Source organism: Cupressus sempervirens, chromosome 5 (genome assembly GCF_028749045.1).
Source record: "Cupressus sempervirens isolate cs-2001-9-10 chromosome 5, ASM2874904v1, whole genome shotgun sequence".
In the NCBI taxonomy this organism is placed as follows: Eukaryota; Viridiplantae; Streptophyta; class Pinopsida; order Cupressales; family Cupressaceae; genus Cupressus; species Cupressus sempervirens.
This window is the reverse complement of record NC_143122.1, coordinates 902,254,109-902,264,635: the sequence shown is the minus strand read 5'-3', so window position 1 is coordinate 902,264,635 and position 10,527 is coordinate 902,254,109. Positions and strand designations below refer to the sequence as shown.

Below are 10,527 nucleotides of genomic sequence, written 5' to 3'. Positions count from 1 at the left end.
TTAGCACATGGTTTAAGAGATTTTTAGGTACGTACAAATTTATTAATCACCCGTATGTTTATCAACTCACAATGCAATAATTTTGATATGTTTCACATATTATTGCAGGTTAAACACCACAAGGCTATGTTCTATAATGGTCAAAAATTTCCCATCAAAGTGTTGGATGACATGAAGAAAACTTGTGATTCAGGAATAACTGCAGTCTTTCAATGACTAATATTTCATCTAGAAATGACTTACATCCTCAAGAGTTTGAAAATTGATACTATGGCATTTTTGATGAGATACTTGAGTGTGAATTTAGTTCCTTCAAATTAGTACTCTTCATTGTCAAATGGTACAGGCTACGAATTAATCCAAATGATCTTGATAGAACTATTATTGAACATGATAATGGATTTACAATGGTTAATACAAGGTTGTTTGAGCCAGTTGGGGATGAGCCTTATGTTCTTCCAAGCCAATGTGAGCAGGTATTTTACTCAAAAGTTCCACATAAACCGGGTTGGTCATTTGTTGGTAAACATGAACCGAGAGGAAGGCCAATAAAGTATAATGCGATGGAAGAAGAAGATGCCGAAGAAGTAGAAGATGATGTAGATGGTGATCACGATTGACAGTTATTGGAGGATGTTCCTGACACAAATTTTCATGAAGAAGAAGAACAAGAAGATGGTGATGATGCTTCTACTGATGATGATGATGAAGATGATGTTGATGTTGATGATGATGTTGATGATGACGACGATGATGATGACAACGATGACAACGATGATGGCGACGATGATGATGATGACGACGATGATGATGATGAGGAGGACAATGATAATGATGATGATGATGATGATGACGAGAATGATGATGATGGAATTTAGAGGTATGCCATCAATCCTTAATCTATTTAAAATTCATTTCTTGATAGAAATATATTTGTCTTATATATATGGTTACATAGTTTATTCATTATCTATTTAAAAGCTACAAGTTTCAACTACAAATAGAATACTGCTAATCTAAATTAGCTATTAATCTAAATTAATTAAATAAAACTATTTAAAACATATATTGATGCGTGAATGTATTGAGCTTTATTTTCTTTTAGGACAAAAGAATTTGTAAGTGTTTAGTTTAGAAAAGGGAATTCATTAAATATCTATAAAAGGGAGTTGTACCTAGAATAAAATTCATAGGGAAAACATAATATAAGTGCTTACCCAATTTTTTGGCAAATAATTCTGCCTATGTAGGTGATGCAAAGACCCTAGGTGGACTTGCAATCATTCATAACAAGAGGGAATTCTATAGTGTTCTCACAACACCAACCAAGCATCTTCATAAGATCCCTCCAACTCCATAACCTATCAAAGTGCACACCAAATCCTTTTGCCACCTTAGGTTCTACATCTTTGGAATAATCCCATGAATGTCCCTCAATCCATCCAATAGATTCATCCAAGCAATCTAATCAACAAACTATCAAATGCTCACAATGCCTCAATAGTTGCCAAACTTGAGTTCACCTTAAGTAGGTGTTTCTCCCACCTCCACACACATCAAAAAACTTCAAATAGCATGTCCCCAAGGTGACTAAGCCCTTAACTCATTAGTTGATACAAAAACCCAGTTTTAGCCCTTCACTAGGCCTACTTCCCTAGTAGGCTTATAATGTGAGCCTGATTTAAGTGTTTTATTGTGTACCTTTTAATGTTTTTAATTTTTATGTGATGCTAATGATGGATGTGATTATGCTCATGATAATTGAATTACATTTGCAAGAAACTGAACCCCTTTCAGGAGTATCTCGCACAGTCTCATGGATCGATAGGTATAAGTCAATACTCCTTATGGATAGTCTATTTAATACACTTATCAATAGTAAGATTGATGTCTTCTAAGATCTCTCCCATTTGCAGGTACCAGCGAATAGGTATTTGTCAAAAGTGTCTTCCTCGTGTGAGGGAAATATAGGAATAGAAGAGGAAAGTGAGACATGCAGTTTATCTAGAATAGGGAGATTAACTACAGGTCAAAGGACTAGAAGGAAATTCAATAAACGCATGAAATTTTTCCTTGCTCAAGGGGGGTAATGTTCTTATGATGATGAGATGGAAGGCGACATCGAGGTGCCCTTGAGGTACCAACATCTACATAAACATTGGGTACCCAAGGAACTTCCTCCAATAAACACTAATTTTTGTGTTAACAAGAGGATATATCGCATAGCACCATCATCACTACATGGTTTGGGCCTATTTTCTATGGATGGCATAAAGATGTCTTACAATAAAGTTTCTGAATTGATGGAGCATGTTGGACCATGTTACGATTACAAAATTTGGATGCATATTGTTCAATAAAAAAAAAGTATGCGTAGGTATGCCCTCTCGAAAAATTATATACAACAATAAGACAATAATCAAAGTAAAAGTGTGGCTCTATACATTGATGGAAGGCCAAAAGCAACAGGGAATATTGTAGGTTTTATAAATAGTACATGACCTGGGTCAACTATAAAGCAACCCAATTGCATATTGGAGGCACGCGAGGGAAATCGTGTATTCATCTGTCCAGTAAAATCAATACATGCAAGGGAAGAGCTTCTTATTGGTTACAATTTGAACCGCATAGATACAAATGAGGCTACTATCATGGGGGTGGTACATACTATTAAACCAACTTCTAATCAATGACTCCAACATACCATTTAGTCAATAAATTTTTGGCTAACATTTTTATACTTGATCATTGACATAGGGGCACAATATTGAGCAACCACTCGGAGGGGATGTTGGAAATGTTCTTGACTCATCTACACACAAGTAGGTAAAACTCATTGTAATTGTGCAAACTAGATAGAAGCAAAATGTTATTTTTTTAATGTTGTTTTCTTCATTGTTTTGGAGTAATTTTGATAATACTAATACTATTGTTGTCATAGAGGGCCAGTGATCGAAGGGAGGGAAAGGCACTTGTAGTCCCTGATCAGCAGCCCCCCCTAAGGAGGACCCTTTTTATATTGATTTAGCAGACACTGATGACCCGATTGGTTCGACTAAAAAGTTGCTAAAGAAAATTGGCAGAGAAATTTTATGTTTGGCAACCATAAAGCCTACTACTCAGGAAATAAGAGAAAGGGGAGCTGAATTGATGCACACCTCTGAAACCTTAAAAGTACGTATTAATGAAATTTTTAATTATAACAAGAGTTCAATAATGGTTTTTATGTTATGCTCTTTTATGGCATTAATTAAAATATGGATGTGTTGTCTTTACAGAGCTTTTTGCATGATTTCGAGCCCCATTCACATGATGAGGGTGCTGCAGGTAGTTCAAGTAGATCGCATGTTCCATTCCCCTCTTCTATTTTCCACTGAATATATATAGGAATGATCATAATCATTGGAAATACATGCTCGAACAATCCTTTTTTTTAATGCTCTAACAATCATGTCCATGCTAGTCCACGCATTTTATATTTATGCATGCTCTAACAATTTTATTTTCAGCTTCACATCAATTGAATCCTATGATGACACTGCCTCCATCCAAGACAACCACAAATCTCTTTTCGACTGCTAAGTTAGCAAGATGCAGCTTACAGGCATCGACTGTTGCACCATCTACTGGTACACAAATCCCTTTTTTTCTCTCTTATGACATCAACAAATAGTTTTTTTTTACAACTTTTTAACATCAATTATCTTTTTTTTTTTTATACTTCGTGACAAAGACTTATGAAACTTATGAAATTTTTTGCAATAGGAGCTACAACATCATTTCCTGGATGCTCCTATGTTCCTAGTACAGGAACAATGAAGGATGTCATATTGATTGTCAGTGACGATGAAGGCATTCCATTAAAAGTAGCCAAAGTTCCAGGTACTTAAAAGTTATTATTATTCTATAGTGATATAATAGTAATTTAGTTTTTGATCACTCTTCATTGACTAATGATCCCATGATTGTTTTGTAGGGAATGATCTTTTTTGGAGAAAACTTGGTGATGAGTGTTTGCGAATATTCGGGCCCACCATGCATAGCTGGTGGAACATCATATCCTAACTAAAACTCCAAACCACTATTTTGATTTCATATCATTGCTATAATATTTTTCCTTTTCATCCATTTCTTGAACTATATTAAAGGTAGCTTCACTTCATTTATGAGTCTAATATGTTTTTTTTTACTTAAAAGGTGGAATAACCAACACAAACCGTTGGAGGATGATCTTATAAAGAGCATGACTCAACTCTTTGGACCTCGTGCATTCGAGAGAAACAAGCTCCTTGAAAAATATGGTTTATGTTTGAAGTATATTAGGGACTAGTACAAAAAAAATTTACAAGATAACCCTAGGTACGAGCGTCTGCCCTATGTTCCTAAGGCTGAGTGGCAGGCTTTGATTTTGGATGGAAAGTATATGCTGATAAGAAAAATAATATTACACCAGTGGAGAGTACAACAAGGTATGTGATACTGTTGAGAATCTAATTATGTACTAATTAACCTCTATATTTTCTAACATATTTCAAACTTTTCATAGATTGCCTGACACAGCAAAGGCAACAAAGGCAAGACTAGAAAAGCATGGGACACACAAGCTTGGCTCTGGTGGTTTTTTGAAACTTCAAGCAAGAGTTGTAAGTATTAGTAAATGAAAAATTGTATCAAATTTTTTATATAATGTGATGGGAAATGCTAGGACTCCCTTATTTAGCTCATCAATTATAAATAGGTCAATAGAATATAATAATAGTAGTGTATTTTCATATTCAATATAAACAATTCAACAATTGAAGTCAAACTCTGCAATCTAGATTAGTGAAGATTCCTTCATTTACTAATATGACATTATTTAAAATCTCACCCTTGATGTTTCCATCTCCATAGATTTCAAACTAATCTTGGGGAGGACCAAGCTCAAAGGGATGGGTATGATAATATTAAGGCCACCCACCAATAGAATTGCAGTAGATGCAAGTGTATGAAATGTTGGATGCCTCAATTGTCCTCCTAACAACTCTCTTTTCTTTGTAAAAGCTTAGCCCTGGTTCTATTGGATTGGATCTATCTATATCATACCCAAATTCTGAAGGAAGAAACCTTTGCATCAAAGTTCAACAATTCTTAAGTCTATTACAATTAACAAGCATTCATGGTAATAATGTTAGGGTCCTTGTTCTGACCTTAATAGTGCCAGTTTCTTTAATGGCATCTATAATCTTAATCTGATCTGTAAGTTGACCACCGCCCACAATTGAAATAATAATATCAATGACTTGCATGGCCTTTACCATTGAATTATGATCACTTAAATCTCCCTGCAGAACACCCATTATAATATACATGCACATTAATAAGATCCATTACAGAACATGTAGACATTAATAAAACCCATTACAACACAAATTTTTACAACTATAATATAGCTCATGATCCCAACCAAATTAGACTCATTGATAAGGAGATCACTGACCGAACACCCCTTCTTAACATAATTTCTAAATACCCAACTTCACAACAAGACAATCAAACATGATTATTTGTGAGATGACTGCTATCTAACAATTTAGCAAACAGTTGCAATAGTAGTTACCATGAAAAAATAAGAAAACCTTAATCATATATTCTAAACCTATATGACCAATCAAAAAAATCTACAGTCTGTAAAATCAATATTTTAAACAAGTACACACACTTTACAACTGTGCCATACATATCTACCACAAAATCTTAGTTATGAACAGAGCTAGTGACATACATAGACAATGTTAACACCAGAATCTTTCAATTCATGGAGGCACTTTTCTTTGACAGAATCATGGGCAGTGATGGGTCTAATGAGAGCATAGGTAGAATGGTCTACATTTACAGCTGCAAGAGCAACAAAGCAACCAATATAACCAGTGGCTCCAATCACTAATATTTTACTTTTCTCTTCATTCACAAAATCCTCATATGAAGAAATCTCACAAATGGAGGCCATGGTTGAGATTGAATTTTTCTCCAATAGTTGAGAATAAAGGCAGTGATTGAAAGAATGAGGGAATGCAGCAGCACTTGCAGCCATTTTTATTTCCAAAGAGCTAAACTAACTCTTACCCAACTTAAGGATTTGGCATACAAACATGCAACATTTATATAGTAGATTGCTCCATCAAAACTGCTTGATTTTTCTCCTATTATATTGTGATGGATATAGATGATTTTATGTTAATTGTTAGGTAGACTTCATGTTGCTAACAGAAGAAAAATACAAGTTGAGTATTAAATGTTTTCAGCACTGCCCATTACATTAGACTTTAAAGTTTTAATTTTTTTAAGAATAGAAATAATTGTGGTCATGATGGAGTGAAATTGGATCCTCTAGGACTCCCAAAGAAAAAAAATAGTTTAGAACAACTCCAACATGACCAAAATAAGGTGTAACAAGGGTTGGAAACCCTGCTAACTATTTACCATTTCCTTTTGATATTTTAACTACCCTCCATTGGTTGATGAAACAATGCAAGTAAAATTCACAATATCACGCAAAAATGCAGGGCTCAGAGTTCAAGAGATGCCTCATAGAAGAGGAAAAGAGAATTGGCTTCCAAAAAGGCTATAGAGTCGTGGTTGAATGGCTACGAGCTGAAATCAGTGTGGAAGGTTCTAATAATTATGCATCTGAGCCACAGGTAAATAAGCTAAATGAAATTTATTTCAAATTGAATACTTTACCAATTAGTCTATTTGATGTTAAGTTCTAATATAAAGTGAGTATATATGTTTTAAGTAAGCAATGATAACAATGTGTAGGATGTTGGAATGCAGCCTGACAATCCTTCTACACAATCTGTGGATGTCGAAGCTTCGCATGATGTGCATCCTAGTGGTGGAGGTATACATTTTCTATTAAATTTTTTATATGTAATTGCAATTGGTGTTTGGACTAACGTAACATTTTGTATAGCACCTATAGAGGATCGAGGGGTCGATGTTCATGACTGTGTTGACGTTGAGTCCAGACAAAATGATGTGGTCAGATCAGGTAAAGAGTGCCATAGTTATGTTATTTAAAATAATTAAATACTTGTAACAATTATAATAAATTTTTTTTAATTTAACTCTTTTATTTGTTATTGCAGAGGACCCCCCTTTGCAATAGCATAGGAATTTGAGATCATCAAGAATAGAGAATAGAACAACTGATGAGGGGGGAATTGATGATGACATTGATGCTACTCTTAGAGCTTACATAGAAAAAAGAAATAGAAAGAAAAAAAAGAAATGATTGTCATCTACATACCTTAATTGATAATGACTGAATTTTATGTCTCAATGAATTTATTTATGTGCTAATGAATGTTCATGAATTATGTGTTAATGCAAAATATTGATGAATGTTGCATGTTAATGAATCTAATGTGTTAATGAATTTTATCATGTGATATTGATTGAATGTTATCATGTGATATTGATTGAATGTTATCATGTGATATTGATTGAATGTTACATTTTATTAATGGTTGAAAGAATGAATGAATGTTAGATGTTAACGGGGAATGTAGAGTGATGTTAGGGGGAGGGGGGTGGGGCCAAATGAGCTTCCACCTTCACGTGGTTGGCACTGTTTAGTAGATAATATTAAACTATTCTCGAAACAAAGTGAATCTCAATAAGATACTAACAATAGGTAGAAACAAGAAGCAATAACAAGCTCCTTCTAGAACATAACTCTTACCAATTATTGCTATCTTCCCCGCACTAGAAATCTCAATCATATTCTCATATGCTTACAACAAAATTAGAATAACAAACCAAAATAACTCATATTTTCATGCTTCTCCATGCTTCGAATATAATCACCTTGTTTAGCCTTCCCTTGGCTCTTCATATCCATTGTCTTTTCATCCTTAGTCTCTTTTCACCTTGAGACGTCTACTGCTGTCTGCAACATTGTAAGGAAACTTGGCAATAAAGAATATAACCATTTCCACATAACCCATAATAGATCTGAAATAAACATGAAACTAAAATCCACATGCAAGAGAATACACAACATACCCACAAAATGTGACACAAGATATACCCTGGGAAACCCTCATTGAGGGAAAAACCTAGCCTCCAAAAGCATCCATCACCCTGTATTATTCAACAAAAAATACCATTGCCATACATCCATGGAAGCCTTCACGGCCATAGCCACAACCGAGCAAACTATGTGAACAAGCATGAATCCACACATCCCATGCCATGCTTTCAACCTTCACAAATGCTCCCTTGGCTAACCTGTCAAGCCTTGTCCCACTCGACTCTTGCCTTTTGTCTTCTCCTTGTCACTCTCTCTCTCTCTCTTTCTCACAACAACTACCCTTGTGGCTGCTTATATAGTAGCAAGTCCCACAAAACCACCAAGTGGTATTACATAAACCATGTGCTAAAACCATGTGCTACCTAACCCACTGACCGCACATTTAATATTGGGCATTTAATTCTTTTTTCCCCAATATTAAATAATTACATAAAATATTTTCACAATGTTACAATACAACTCATCAAGAATATTCCATGGGAATCTTTACATGTTGCACGTCCATCTAGGCACAACATTACATAACAAAATAAAATATAACAATAACAATATTATGCAATGTGTGCAACACTCATTATCTCAACAATCTCCCACTTGTTGTATACATTGCATAGGGTCAATCCGTAGCCACATAAATGAACAAGGGAACAATCCCTTCTAGCACATCCACCATCATGGATCAAAATACACCAAGTGCTCCATCCTGGTACTAGCAAAAAAATCAAACTATCCAGCATCTCGAACATGAATGATCTCACCTCCTATTATGTCACTCCCACTGGACATACATAGAAGCCATCCAAATAGAAAGCCACCCAACCTGTCGCATTAGAAAATCATAAAATCCTGTACCAACTGAAATTCAAGCACAAAAAACCTGATCCAAAGGTAATCACATATATCTGTAGTTGTCAAAATATCCATAGCTAAAATAGCACCCACAGCAAGTGCCAAACCCATCCAACTATCCATACCTCAAAGGTATAACAAGTGAATCTCATATCACTGACATATCCAATCTGTAACCTGTAATCACAAGCCTCAAGAGCAATACCTACCACATATATACCAAGAAGCTCCCACTGCAAAAGATAATGTCAAATCTATAACCAATCCACTCAACACATCTCAAAGAAGTGAATCCATGTAGTATCAAGGACATCCACAATACATAAACTGATATCCTGCAAGAACAACTCTCCAATGCTCTCCCAAGTTCACCACAACCAACAGAGGAAAGAGAAAGAAATAACCATGTCATCTCTCACATGACATACATGAGCACAAACCAGTGATCACAATCTCCAACCAATCTCAAATCCAATGTAAGTAAAACTGAACATCCAAGAAGATAACCAAGACCAGAGAAACCATGCAAATCATAACCCTTATCATGTCCTTCTACACACACCTCTAGATGTAAACTGTGCAAGTATGATCTCCTCCATAAAACCCCAACAAGAAGCCTCAACAACACCCAAACCATACCATATAACTCATCATGGATGTAAGCCTCTCACAAGAAGATCAAACTCATAAAACCATTCCTAAACCAAAGAATAACCATTCCTAATCCAAGGAAAATGCCCAATATAAAACCATCCCCCAAACTTAACCAGCATAACAACATATGCACATGGAGATAACCAATGCTAAACCATCTCTCAAATGAACCCTCTAGAACTAACTCATGTACCATAGCTCAAGATCCATATCCATGAAAGACAAACATAAATATAATGCAACTGAGAGAAAACAATGGGCTATACCTCTCAAGTAGCAAACCGCCGAGTAGACCAAGAGTGGAGAATGAGAATGCTCATCAAGATACCCAAGTCTCCAACCAAAACTCATCTAAGAACAATCTCCTCTCAAGTCCATATCAGGTGACTGCCCCTCGGACTTCCTGCTGAAACCATCAACCGTCCCAACAAATACTTCTCTAATCCAAGAGAAATCAGCATCACCACCATCTCTAAGTATCCATGAGCACCTGTAACCAATCAATCCATGCCAACTCCAAATGCAACATAGCAATATCATGAAGTATCTAGCTTATGATCAGTGTACTCAATACCAAGAAACTAAACCAAGATCAATGTCAAAGTTCCAACCATGGCCTCAGGAACATAAACATGACAACATGATCTTACCATCTCAACTAAAGAGATAACATGCTCCACATGAACATACCATAACATGTCACAACTCTAAATGTGTATCAAGAGTATACCATGACATAATAATGAAACCATCCTCACACCAAGGATAACATGCCAAATAAAAGCATAAACCACACCTTTGCCAAGAACCCTATGAGTCCTCAAGATGCAACCATCTCCACACACCATGAAGAAAACCATCTCCACATACCATGAAGATAACCAAGAACTCCATGAGTCCTCAAGATCTAACCATCTTCATACACCATGAAGATAACAAGTGCACCA

The 10,527-nt window shown here is 35.5% G+C and overlaps 1 long non-coding RNA gene across 1 annotated transcript; it reads left to right on the top strand.

The window, feature by feature from the left end:
* The first annotated feature begins 6,953 nt into the window (after window positions 1–6,953).
* Window positions 6,954–7,336, top strand: LOC149558845 (uncharacterized). Its single transcript, XR_016352482.1, has 2 exons — window positions 6,954–7,033; window positions 7,131–7,336. It is a non-coding gene; the product is annotated as an uncharacterized LOC149558845 (long non-coding RNA).
* Window positions 7,337–10,527: the final 3,191 nt, after the last annotated feature.